Below are 13,850 nucleotides of genomic sequence, written 5' to 3'. Positions count from 1 at the left end.
GAGCTCAGTCTTCCCGCAGAGGGTAGGTCGGACAGTTGGAACTACAGGCATGTACTACACCTGGCTAATTTATTTATTTTTTATATTTATTTTTTATCAGGGGAATGCACAAACACAGTCCCCCAGTACCACAAATTTTGCAGTCCAGTTTCCCACATTTGGGGAAATCGCAGGGGTCAGCACATCCGGAGTGCAATGGATAAGCCTCACCCTAGGAAAACCACATGATATACCTTCATGATTATGGTATCTCCCCTCCAAGGTAATTTTTGTGTTTTTAGTAGATATGGTGTTTCACCATGTTGACCAGGCTGGTCTCAAATTCCTGACATCAGCTTAACCACCCACCTCAGCCTCCCAAAGTGCTGGGATTACAGGCACAAGTCACCTGGCCCTCCCTCACATATATCTGTTTTTCAAAGCTCTTCACTCTTGGCATTATTTATTTATTGGAGACAGGGTGTCACTCGGTGGCCCAGGCTGGAGTGCAGTGGCACAATCACAGCTTACTGCAAACTCCGCCTTCTGGGTTCAAGTGATTCTCAGGCCTCAGCCTCCTGAGTAACTGAGATTTCAGGTGCACTTCGGTAATTTTTGTCATTTTTTTTAGTAGAGACCGGGTTTCTCGGTGTTAGCCAAGCTGGCCTCAACCTCCTGATCTCAGGTGATCCACCCATCTCGGCTTCCCAAAGTCCTGGGGCTACGGGCATGTGCCACCCTACCCAGCCCATTCCTGTTATTATTTAAATTGTATTTTTTTATTGTCAAACAATTTACATTTGGAATTGATATTTAGTTTTATTTGTAGTGTAGCTTTCTGCTGTTCTTTACCAGGGATTATGTTTCTAAAGTGTTTCTGAGAGAGAATTGGCAACAATAGCTTACCGTACAAATGGGGTTGGTGCCAGATTGCCTGGGGGTTAGTATTGTCTGAATCAGATACTGGGATTAATGAGCCCTCACCCCCAGGCACCTTCTATTCAAAGGATCATCATTAATGGGATATTGACAACTACTAAGGAATCTGTCTTTGTATATAGCTTGGGGGCCCTGAAAAGAGTCACTGTGTAGTGAATATTTATTGGCTGGCTGAGATTCCTGCATAAGCCTAACTCTGCTACAGTGTTTTTAGGCTAATGCTTATTATGACTTTAAAGTTCCTGTACAGTTCACAAACTCTATTCACATGTGCTATAGATCATTTTAAGAATTCAAAGCTAGGCTTGGTGTCTCACACCTGCAATTCAGCATTTTGGGAGACCCAAGCAGGAAGATCGTTTCAGTCCTGGGGCGCCAGACCAGCCTGGGCAACATAGGGAGACTTCATCTCCACACACAAATATTAGCCAGGTGTAATGACAGCACATATAGTCCCACCTCCTCAGGAAGCTAAGGTGGGAGGATCACTTGAACCTGGGAGGTGAACATTGCAGTGAGTCCTGATCATGCCATTGCACTCCATTCTGGGCAACAGAGGGAGACCCTATGTCAAAAAGTAAATAAATTGTTTTATCTAGGTCTTCCTATCAAAATTTGAACTTAAGACTCTTTACATCAAATCCTGTATTTACACCATCCAAAAAGAATTTATTTGATGAATGAAACCACTGTGAGTCCCCTGTGGTTCTAGGATACAGCACCTTTTAACACAGGTGCTTGTCCTGTGCACCTGGGTCTCTGGTTCAATAACAACTTGTCACTTAAACTCTAGGGTCTGAGAAAAGGAGACAGTGTGAGCAGCTCTGATTGAGGATGAGTGCAAAGAAGTCAGAAATCTGAACAAGATCAACCCAGGCTCTGACATTTCCAGAGCATTCCCCCAGCTCTGCCCCACCCACCTCCTCCCTGCTGTGTCTCTTGGTGTCCCCCCACCCTTGGGTGACTGGGGTGCTGTGCACTCCCCTGTGGTTTATCCTGCAGAGGAAATTCAGTCACTCTCAGGTTTATTCTGTGTCACGGTAGTCCCTTCTCCACAGAAACTGAGTTTCTGTCTCACTGAGTGACCTCCAAGTGCTCATGTAGCACTGAAAACGTTTTCTGTCACAATCATGTTTTGATTATCAATTTAGTAGCTACATGAAAAGCTGGAAAGACTAACAAAAACTGAAGTAATATTTCTTCTGATTATAAAAATAATCTTAGGCCAGACTCCGTAGGTCATGCCTGTAATCCTAGCACTTTGAGGAGCTGAGGCCAGCAGATTACTTCAGGTCAGAAGTTCAAGACCAGCATGACCAACATGGTGAAACTTCATCTCTACTAAAATTATAAAAATTAGCTGTGGGTGGTGGTGCATGCCTGCAACTCCAGCTACTTGGAAGGTTGAGGCAGGAGAATCACTTGAACCTGAAAGGAAGTGATTGCAGTGAGCTGAGACCTCACCACTGCACCACTGTACTCCAGACTGGGTGACAGTGAGTGAGGCACTTTTTTTTTTTTTTTGAGATGGAGTTTCGCTCTTGTTACCCAGGCTGGAGTGCAATGGCATGATCTCGGCTCACTGCAACCTCCGCCTCCTAGGTTCAGGCAATTCTCCTGCCTCAGCCTCTTGAGTAGCTGGGATTACAGGCACACACCACCATGTCCAGCTAATTTTTTGTATTTTTAGTAGAGACAGGGTTTCACCATGTTGACCAGGATGGTCTCGATCTCTTGACCTCGTGATTCACCCATCTCGGCCTCCCAAAGTGCTGGGATTACAGGCATGAGCCACCACGCCCAGATTCTTCCTTTTTTTTTAAAATGAAAAAATAAAAGTAATCCCAGGTTCAAGCAATTCTCCTGTCTCAGCCTTATATTATAAATAGCTGAGACTACAGGCACCCCCCATGCCCAGCTGATTTTTCTATTTTCAGTAGAGACAGGGTTTCACCATATTGGTCAGGCTGGTATCAAACTCCTGACCCCAGGTGATTTGCCTGCCTTGGCCTCCCAGAGTGCTGGGATTACAGGTGTGAGCCACTGCACCTAGCCTCAAGCTCCTGGGTTCAAGTGATCCTCCCACTTCAGCCTCCCAATTAGCTGTGATAACAGGTGCATGCCGCCATGATCAGCTAATTTTCTTAAAATTGTTTTGTACAGACAGGATCTCCCTATGTCACCTAAGGTTTCAAACTCTTGGGCTTACATAATCCTGCCACCGTGGCCTCCCAAAATGCTGGAATTACAGGTGTGAGCCAATGTTCCTGGCCTTGCATCATGTTTTTAGAAGCTGCATATATTTATTTTATATGCTAGGGAATAGTAGATATTTAGTTATTGAAGAAGTGAGTTAATATGGAAAATAATAAAATATATGTATAAACACTTTATTTTAAATTTAAACCGCAGTATATTTATTCACTTTGCAATCTTTTGTCTCTTTTTTCCTTTTTTTTGAGATAGAGTTTCACTCTGTCACTCAGGCTGGAGTGCATGAAGTGCAATGATGCAGTCTCAGGTGAATGCATCCTCAATCTCCTGGGCTGGAATAATCCTCCTATCTCAGCTTCCCTCCTAGATGGGACTACAGGTACATTTTTTCTGATATATTTTATAGAGATGAGGTTTTGCCATGTTGTCCAGGTTGGTCTCGAATTCCTGGACTCAAGTGATCCACCCGACTCAGCCTCCAAAAGTGCTGGAATAATAGGTGTGAGCCACCTCGTCGTCTCACTTTGCAATATTTTGGCTACAGGCATAAATCCTATTCTTGGAGAGAGGATCTCCTTCTTTCAGTTTCTTGTCTAAATCATCCCTGTAATATCCAGTTTTTATTTCTATAGAATAGATGAATAAAGACAGAACGTAAAAGACTTTTTTTTTTTTTTGAGATGGAGTTTTGTTCTTGTTGCCCAGGCTGGAGTGCAATGGAGAAAGATCTAGGCTCACTGCACAACCTCTGCCTCCTGGATTCAAGCAATTCTCCTGCCTCAGCCTCCTATCAGGGATTAGATGCACACCACCATGCCTGGCTAATTTTTGTGTTTTTAGTAGAGACAAGGGTTTCATGTTGGTCAGGCTGGTCTCAAATTCTTGACCTTAGGTGACCTGCCTCCCTCAGCTTCCTAAAGTGCTGGGATTACTGGCATGAGCCACAGCACCCAACTCAGAATATAAAAGAACTTTAAAGACACTTACAACATCTTAGATCAGGTGCAAAGGTTTCCAGGCTAGGCCAGGTGTGGTGGCTCATACCTGTAATCCCAACATTTTCGGAGGCTGACAGGAGGATCATTTGAGGTAAGGAGTTCGACACCAGCCTGGTCAACAAAGCAAGATGCTCGTCTTTATTTTTAAAGAAATTTCCAGACTTTTTTTTTTTTTTTTGAGACAGAGTTTCACTCTTGTTACCCAGGCTGGAGTGCAATGTCGTGATCTTGGCTCACCTCAAGCTCCGCCTCCTGGCTTCAGGCAATTCTCCTGCCTCAGCCTCCTGAGTAGCTGGGATTACAGGCGCGTGCCACCATGCCCAGCTAATTTTTTGTATTTTTAGTAGAGACGGGGTTTCACCATGTTGACCAGGATGGTCTCGATCTCTTGACCTCGTGATCCACCCGCCCAGGCCTCCCAAAGTGCTGGGATTACAGGCGTGAGCCACCACTCCCGGCCTAGACTTTTTTTTATATATATGGAGTCTTGCTCTGTCACCAAGGTTGGAGTGCAGTGGTATGGTCTCAGCTCACTGCAACTTCTGCCTCCAGGGTTCAAGCAAATCTCCTGCCTCGGCCTCCCAAGTAGTTGGGACTATAGGTGTGTACTACCACACCCGGCTGATTATTGTATTTTTAGTAGAGATTGGGTTTCACCATGTTGACCAGGCTGGTCTCAATCTCCTGACCTCAAGTGAACCACCCACCTCGGCCTCCCAAAGTGCTGGGATTACAGGTATGAGTCATTGCACCCAGCCTTAGGTATATCTGTTTTTTTGTTTTTGTTTTTTTGAGACTGAGTTTCGCTCTTGTTACCCAGGCTGGAGTGCAATGGTGTGATCTCAGCTCACCGCAACTTCCGCCTCCTGAGTTTAGGCAGTTCTCCTGCCTCAGTCTTCTGAGTAGCTGGGATTACAGGCACGCGCCACCATGTTCAGGTAATTTTTTTTTTTTTGCATTTTTATGTAGAGATGGGGTTTCACACTGTTGACCAGGATGGTCTCTATCTCTTGACTTCGTGATCCACCTACCTCGGCCTCCCAAAGTGCTGGGATTGCAGGCTGGAGCCACCACACCTGGCCAGGTATATCTGTTTTAAAAAGCTCTTCACTCTTGGTATTGATTGATTGATTGATTGATTGGAGACAGGGTCTCACTCTGTCGCCCAGGCTGGAGTGCAGCGGCACAATCTCAGCTCACTGCAAACTCTGCTTCCTGGGTTCAAGTGATTGTTGGGCCTCAGCCTTACAAGTACTGGAATTACAGGCTTATGCCACCATACTCAGCTAATTTTCGTATTTTTTTTAGTAGAGACCAAGTTTATCCATGTTAGGTAGGCTGGTCTCAACCTCCTGACCTCAAGTAATCTACCCACCTTAGCCTCCCAAAGTGTTGGGGTTACAGGCATGAGCCACCCCACCCAGCCTATTCCTGGTAATATTATTATTTGAGATGGAGTCTCAATCTGTCACCCAGGCTGGAGTTCATTGGCATGATCTTGGCTCACTGCAACCTCTGCCTCCCAGATTCAGGCGATTCTCCTGCCTAAACCTCCCAACTAGCTGGGATTACAGGCACATGCCACCATGCCTGGCTAATTTTTTGTACTTTTCATAGAGATGGGGTTTCACCATGTTAGCTAAGATGGTTGTGATTTCCTGACCTCATGATCCACCTGCCTTGGCCTCCCAAAGTGCTGGGATTACAGGCGTAAGCCACCACGCCTGGCCTCTGGGCTTTTAATGACAAATACAACTGGCATAAATGGGTGTTTAAATGAAGGTGGCAGAGTCTTAGGCAGCATGGTGTTGAATTTTTCACACAGATGTACAGATTATCCAAGGTCTTGTCAGCCACCAGTGTTTTATAGGAGAGTGGAGAATGTCAGTGAATTTGGCCCATCAGGTAGTGGAGTTAGGAGAGTGTCTGCCCTGTCCACTGTGTGGGTGTGCCCAAAGTTGTTATCCACTTTCTTGTGGCCAGACATTCCAGTGGTTTACCATTTAGTTTTCTCAACTGTGCATGATCATGATGATCCTTAGGATGAATTCCTGGAGCTGTAATTGTGCTATGTATGTACTTACATGCCCATCCACATACTATGTCTTTGAGACATACTGCCAGATAACCAAAAAGTTTGTGCCAGGTTTCTTCAGATTGTAGGAGAGTGTCCATTTTCATTTTCTCAAAATTGAATTTGATGACAGGTTGAGTGTGGTGGTTCATGTCTATAATCCCAACACCTTGGGAGGCTGAAGCGGTAGGATCCCTTGAGCCCCTAAAGGACAGATTTGGAGGAAGGATGGTAGGTCACTCTGTCAAAGTGCATATCCTTGAGTAACTTAGTTGTTGTTTTATTTTGAGATGGAGTTTTGCTTTTGTTGCCCAGGCTGGAGTGCAATGGCACGATCTCAGCTCACTGCAACTTCCACTCCTGGGTTCAAGCGATTCTTCTGCCTCAGCCTCCCAAATAGCTGGGGCTACGAGCACGCTCCACCATGCCCAGCCAACTTTGTATTTTTAGTAGAGACGGGGTTTCACCATGTTGCCCAGGCTGATCTTGAACCCCTGACCTCAGGTGATCAACCCACCTCGGCCTCCCAAAGTTCTGAGATTACAGGCATGAGCCGGCTCGCCTGGCCAAGTGACTTAGTTTTTGTTCAAATGGAAATTTAAATTTTATAAAAGGAAAAAAGTTCTTCAGAAGAAAAGTGATTACAGTGTGTTGCTATTGTTAAATTTATCTAATGAAATAAATAGGCTAGATAAACAGACTGTCTCTCCCTCTGAAGGGGATGGGTCAGTGGTATTCTCAGGAAAGGGCTATGCAGACAACTTGCCTCTAAGGCCTCCAGGCCTAATGTCCTCCATCCTCCCATGAAGGCTGTTTGCCCTTGCACTGGAGGAATGATTTGCCTATCAGGACAAACATGGCTCGTAGCAGAGCAGGAGACTGCATGGGGCAGAGGATTCTGAGTGGATCTACATGGCTTGGTTTAATTCTCAGCTCTGCCACTTGTCCAGGCTGTGAACCTAGGCAAATACTTTTCCTGAGCCTCAGTTTATTCTGTAAAATGAGGGTGACATGCTGGGTGCAGTGGCTCATGCCTGTAATCCCAGCACTTTTTGGAGGCCAAGGTGGGCAGATCACTTGAACCCAGGAGACTGAGACCAGCCTGGGAAACATGGGGAAACTCCATCTCTACAAAAATTACAAAATTACTGGGTGTGGTGGCACACACCTATAGTCTCAGTTACTCTGGAGGCTGAGGTGGGAGGATCACTTGAGCCTAGGAGGCGGAGGTTGCAGTGAGTTGAGATCCCACCACTGCACTCCAGCATAGGTGACAGAGCCAGACTCTGACTCAAATAAAAAAAAAAAAAAAAAAAAGAAAAGAAAAAGCAGAGTACCAGGCATATCCTCCTCACAGGAAAGTGAGGGGTAAAGGAGGTAATTTAGCAGATGCTTGTCCCTGTCTCTGGCTGATCTTGGACAGATTCAAAAGAGGGAAATATCAAGCTTTGAAGAAATCAGGAATTCCAAACAGGGCTGATCAGAACTCTGGAAGAAGCTGGGCAGGTGGCTCAAGTCTGTAATGCCAGCACTTTGGGAGGCCAAGGCAGGGAGATTAGGTTGGGAGTTTGAGACCAGCCTGACCAACATGGAGAAACCCCATCTCTACTGAAAATACAAAATTAGCTGGGTGTGGTGGCAAATGCCTGAAATCCCAGCTATCAGCTACTTGGGAGGGCGAGGCAGGAATAACACTTGAACCCAGGAGGAGGAGGAGGTTGCACTGAATCACGATCTTGCCATTACACTCCAGCCTCGGCAACAAGAGTGAAACTCCACTTCAAAGAAAAGAAAGAAAAAAAAGGCTGGGCACGGTGGCTCATGCTTGTAATTCCAGCCCTTTGGGAGGTCAAGGCGGGTGGATCACAAGGTCAGGAGTTTGAGACCAGCCTGGCCAATACAGTGAAACCCTGTCTCTACTAAAAATACAAAAATTAGCTGGGCATGGAGGTGGGTGCCTGTAATCCCAGCTGTTTGGGAGCCTGAGGCAGGAGAATCACGTGAACCTGGAGGGCAGAGGTTGCAGTGAGCAGAGATGATTCTACTGTACTCCAGTCTGGGCAACAGAGTGAGACTCCATGTAGGGGAGTGGAGGGGGTGAGTGGAGAAGATTTTGTGAAACAGTTGAGAGGAACACAAAACAAGAGAGATTGTGCTGATGCCCTGCATCCCTATTGCTGTCTTAGATAACTGTCTGTGCATGGCCAGGGTAATCATTTCACTAATAGTCAATAAGTATTCTAGTTTTTATCTTTCAAAGAGAACTTTTTTTTTTGAGACAGAGTCTTGCTCTGTTGCCCAGGCTGAAGTACAATGGTGCAATCTCAGCTCACTGCAACCTCCACCTCCTAGGTTTAAGTAATTCTCCTGGCCGGGTGCGGTGGCTCAAGCCTGTAATCCCAGCACTTTGGGAGGCTGAGGTGGGTGGATCACGAGGTCAAGAGATCAAGACCATCCTGGCCAACATGGTGAAACCCCGTCTCTACTAAAAATACAAAAAATTAGCTGGGCATGGTGGTGCGTGCCTGTAATCCCAGCTACTCGGGAGGCTGACGCAGGAGAATTGCCTGAACCCAGGAGGCGGAGGTTGCAGTGAGCCGAGATTGCACCATTGCACTCCAGCCTGGGTAACAAGAGCGAAACTCCGTCTCAAAAAACAAAGTAATTTTCCTGCCTCAGCCTACCAAGTAGCTGGGATTACAGGCACCTGCCACCACGCCCAGCTAATTGTAATCTTAGTACAGACAGAGTTTTGCCATGTTGGCCAGGCTAGTCGCAATCTCCTGACCTCAGGTGATCCACCCACCTTGGCCTCCCAAAGTGCTGGGATTACAGGCATGAGCCACCACACCGGGCCTCAAAGAGAACTTAAAAAAAAAAAAAAGAATACCCCAGTTAATCATAATTCATTATTATTGGCCGGGCGCAGTGGCTCACGCCTATAATCCCAGCACTTTGGGAGGCCGAGACGGGTGGATCACGAGGTCAAGAGATCGAGACCATCCTGGTCAGTGAGGTGAAACCCTGTCTCTACTAAAAATACAAAAATTAGCTGGGCATGGTGGTGCACGCCTATAGTCCCAGCTACTCAGGAGGCTGAGGCAGGAGAATTGCTTGAACCCAGAAGGCAGAGGTTTCGGTGAGCCAAGATCGTGCCATTGCACTCCAGTCTGGGTAACAACAGTGAAACTCCGTTTCAAAAAAAAAAAATAACAATAATAATAATAATTCATTATTATTGTCACATAGGCAGTGTTTGGAGCCCCCTGTTGTCTCAAAATTGGCAGAGTTTCTTTGTATCGGGTTCTAAATTATTTTTCATTGGTTGCCTGGGTATGCTATTTGGTTGTACCCTCATTTAATCCATCCTCTTTATGGGCTGTGAACTGAATGTAATTTACATAATTAAACCCTATCCTTCTAAAGGGGTGGTGTTAGGAGGTGGGGTCTTTGGGAGGTTATTAGGGATGAATAAGGTCCTGAGGGCAGAGCAGCCACAATGAGATACATTGTCTTAGAGAACGTCCCAGCGTGAGTTTGTTCTCATTCTACCTTGTGGGGATTCAGTGAGGAGACAGTCTCAGCAACCAGAAAGCAGGCTGTGATCTCTGACTTCTACTCTCCAGAAAGGCGAGAAATAATGTTGTTTGTAAGTCATCATGGCTTTGGTGTGTTCGTAGAGCAGCCCGAAGAGACATCTATGTTGTTTGCCTTTATTTAATCATATCTGTGATGAATATACTAGAATTGAGTTTGGCTCTCATTTCCTCAGGCCGAACCTCCAGCTGGGGTTGCACTAAAATTGTTGGGAGAGGAATTCCCATATGGCAGTGTCTTAGTCTCTATGAAAATGGGACTTGTTGGGACTCCAAAGAAGCAAGCACTAAGCTCCAGGATGGTTGGTTCAGTGTTCACTAGGGGAACTTATCTGGTGGTGTAGCCTATGCTTGGATAGGCACTGAGAGAAAAGGATGTTCTGCTTAGGTATGTCCCTGTCAAGGGTGCCATGGTATGGAGTTTACAGGAAAGATTCAGGAATTTGGCTCAGGGCTGGTGCCAGTTTCTTTCTGCATATTGGGTAACAATTCTAACATCTTTGTTTAGTGCCTGGGAATATTCATGGCCCCAGCTTGGGTTCAAGCCTGCAAGAGAAATGAGCTGCCCAGCTCAGATGTTGCAGTGAGTTGAGAACTTTTTCAAAAAGCACCTGGTGTTTCTCAGTCAGGACAGGAGAGAAAGTGAAAGAACTGGGGGACATCACAGCTCCTCTGGCTCGCTTCTTGGAGGTGGAGTTACAGGGTCACAAAGGAGGAAGGACTGGGAAGGTTAGGCAGGGTTGGGCAGGAGCCAGGCACCAGAGCCGGATTTGTCTCTGCTCACATCTCTGCAGGTCCAGCGGTGGAGGTTTTCCTTTGTATTTCTCTCAGTATGAAAGGGGTGGAATGCAGTGGCTTATGTGTTCAGAACTTAGGGTCTTTTAAAAAATAGGTATCCTAAGAGTCATTTGTGTTTTAATTGACTTAACAGTTCTTATCCAAAGCCTGGTCTGACTGTCCTTTTGTATACAGTTTTTCTTTAGTTCTAAAAACAATGATATTCAGGAAAGTTTTAACATTTTGTAAATGTTAACATTGCATGTAAGTTTATAGGTTATATATGTATTTTAAATGCCATCATCAGTGAGTTTTTCCCCATTGTATTTTTGCATTGGTTATGACTGCTTTTGTGGATATTTGTCTACTTTTCTCAAGGATTCTTATGACTGATAAAACCTGAATGTGAATGATCACATATTACAGAATGCATAGCTATTAAATATATAGAGCTCAACAGTTTTTAAAAACCTTGCACACTTGTGTCTGTACCACCCAGGTGATACTACAAACCATACAAGATCATCCTGGGCAGTGCCTTCCCTCTACATCTCAGGCTCAGTGTCAAGCCTGTTAACTATGCTTACAACAGCAATACTTTGCTCACTAAGTGGGCCTCCTTTATCTACTGTTTTTTGATTGTTTGAGACGGAGTGTCACTCTGCCACCAGGCTGGAGTGCAGTTGTACTTCCCAAAGTGCTGGGATAACAGATAGGAGCCACTTCACATGGCCTGTTCTTCTCTTGTTAAAGTTGAGTTTGGTTATTTTCCATTTTTAACAATGATGATAAACTAGTTTTGAATATCTTGCCACAGGCTTTGGTGTACATCTGTTTGTGCTCCCACTGAGCGTTTAACTGGGCGGCACAGCGGGATGGTAGGGAAAGTGGTGAGTCCATGGGGTCTTCCTCTCATGCCCAACGGTTTTCCAGAGCATGTAGAGCACTTAGCATGTGGGGCCCTTCTCCTGCTCCCTGGTTACCTGCATGTTGTGTCATGTCACTGTATAACAGCTTTTAGCCTTTTTATTTGGTGTGCATTGGTTAAATTGGGGTTTCAATTTGTTTTTCGTGGTGATTAAGCATGTTGAGCACCTTTTCTTGTGCTTGTTGGTTTTCAAATAACCATTCTCGTCAATGCCTGTTAGAGGCTCTTGTCCACTTAAAAGAATGGGTTGTTTGGTGGGGCACAGTGGTTCACACCTTTTGGTGATAGCTTTGACCAGCTGGCCAACACTGCATAGACCCCATGTTGCCCCCATAGCCTGGGCAATAGATTGCATCTCTTTAAAGGGGGGGGGCTATTTGTCTTTGTGGGGTGATTTGTAGGGCTTGTCTTATTTTGGAACTGGGTCATGTCTATGCATTGCAAGTATATCCTCCCTGTTTCTGGCTTGTTTTTTAAAAAATTTTTAAGGGCTTTATTTGATGAAAAGGTTATTGATCTGCCTATTTCTATTGGAATATTGCTTCTGCACTAGTCTTTTTTTTCTTCCATTCAAATTACACATTTGTTAATTATTTTACATTATTCTGTGCACCTTAGTTTTTTTTTTTTTTTTTTTTTTTGAGACAAAGCCTTCATCACCCAGGCTGGAGTGCAGTGGCACACTGCAACCTCCATCTCCTGGGTTCAACCAATTCTTCTACCTCAGCCTCTTGAGTAGCTGGGATAACAGGCACCTGTAACCACGTCTGGCTAATTTTGGTACTTTTTAGAAGAGACAGGGTTACACCGTGGCCAGGCTGGTCTTGAACTCCAGACCTCAGGTGATCTGCCCAACTTGGTCTCCCAAAGTGCTGGAATTACAGGCATGAGCCACTGCAGCTGGCCTAAAAAACTATTTTTACGGACTGCATGTCATTCTGTTGCCTAGGCTGACCTTGAACTCCTGAAATCTGGATATTTTCTCTAGTTTTGTCTCACAGCAGGTTCTCAAATAATTGTTATAACACTGATGAGATGAGAAAACAAATCAGCTGTCGAGCCACTGTCTGGGTTTTGTTCATATGTTCTCCTCTTGCCTAAGTTTTCTTTTGATACTCAAGTTTCCTCCCACATCCTACACTGCACTCCTGAGGTAAATTGGTGGGTCACAGTCTCAGTGAGGGTGGGCATATGTGAGAGTGCCCTGCTATGGAATGGTGTGTTGGCCAGGATCTGTTTGCGCCTTGTGCCATGAGCCACTGGGATAGGCTCTGGCTACCTGAGACCCTGAAGTGGAATAAGCAGGTTGGAAAACCAATAAAAACAAATTAACATCAAATAAAAATTCCTAAAACATAATTATACAAATCACAGTTTCCATTAAGTGAGGATTTACTGCACAGTTAATGTATCCCCCCACCCCGCCCCACCGAACTTCCTTTAGATGTCTTTTATGGTTTTTAGTTCCTTTGTTGAAATTCTCAACCTTGAGCTTTAATATCTTGGACATACTAATGATTTTTTTAGGGTTACTCCTGGTGTGAACCCTGTGTCTGTTTCTGTGGTTGTGCTTTTAGGTCATGACTTTTCCTTCCTGTCTGCTTGGGTATTGATTTCCTGTTGGGTACTTTATTTCATTGAGACAGTCTTGCTCTGTCACCCAGGCTGGAGTGCAGTGGTGTGACCTTGGCTCACTGCACCCTCTGCCTCCCGGGTTCAAGTGATTCTCCTGCCTCAGCCTCCCAAGTAGCTGGGATTACAGGCATGTGCCACCATCCCCAGCTAATTTGTGTGTTTTTAGTAGAGACGGGGTTTCCCCATGTTGGCCAGGCTGGTCACAAACAGGTCTTACTTTTAAGTATTGAATCTATTTTGATTCCATTTTTGTGTATGATGTGTGATAAGGGTCTAATTTCACTCTGCATGTGGATGTCCAGTTTTCCCAACAGCACTTATGAAGAGACTGTCCTTTCCCCATTGTGTGCTTTTGTCACCTTTCTCCAAACTTAGATGGCTTTAAATGTGTAGCTTCATTTCTGGTCCCTTTGGTCTACGTGGGGCTTCACCTCTGAGCTCCCCAGGTTTCCTGGCAGGATTCAGTGTGTAGCGGGCATGTGGCTGGAGTCTCCCTCAGTTCCTTGCCCACATTATGATATGCTGGCTTCCTCAGATAATGTGAGCATACACCAGTAAGACAGAAGTCATGGTCTGTTTCTTGAGACCTGATCTCACTTCTGCCAGACACCATAGTTAAAAGCAAGTCAGTAGATCAGCCCACCAGTAGATCAGCTCTCACAAAGGGAGGGCTTTAGATGAAGCCATAAATTCTGATGGCAGGATAGTTG

The 13,850-nt window shown here is 45.3% G+C and overlaps 1 protein-coding gene and 1 pseudogene across 6 annotated transcripts in view; both read right to left on the bottom strand.

Moving 5' to 3' along the window:
• LOC144579887 (uncharacterized) overlaps nt 1–13,850 on the bottom strand; it is a 291,251-nt gene that overhangs the window by 18,038 nt on the left and 259,363 nt on the right. The gene's annotated exons all lie outside the window — the stretch shown is intronic.
• LOC118149073 (U1 spliceosomal RNA) lies at nt 98–270 on the bottom strand (annotated as a pseudogene).

The sequence above is a fragment of the Callithrix jacchus genome, chromosome 17, assembly GCF_049354715.1.
Source record: "Callithrix jacchus isolate 240 chromosome 17, calJac240_pri, whole genome shotgun sequence".
Lineage (NCBI taxonomy): Eukaryota > Metazoa > Chordata > Mammalia > Primates > Cebidae > Callithrix > Callithrix jacchus.
Note: the sequence above shows the minus strand (reverse complement) of the source record. Positions and strands in the feature narration are given on the sequence as shown.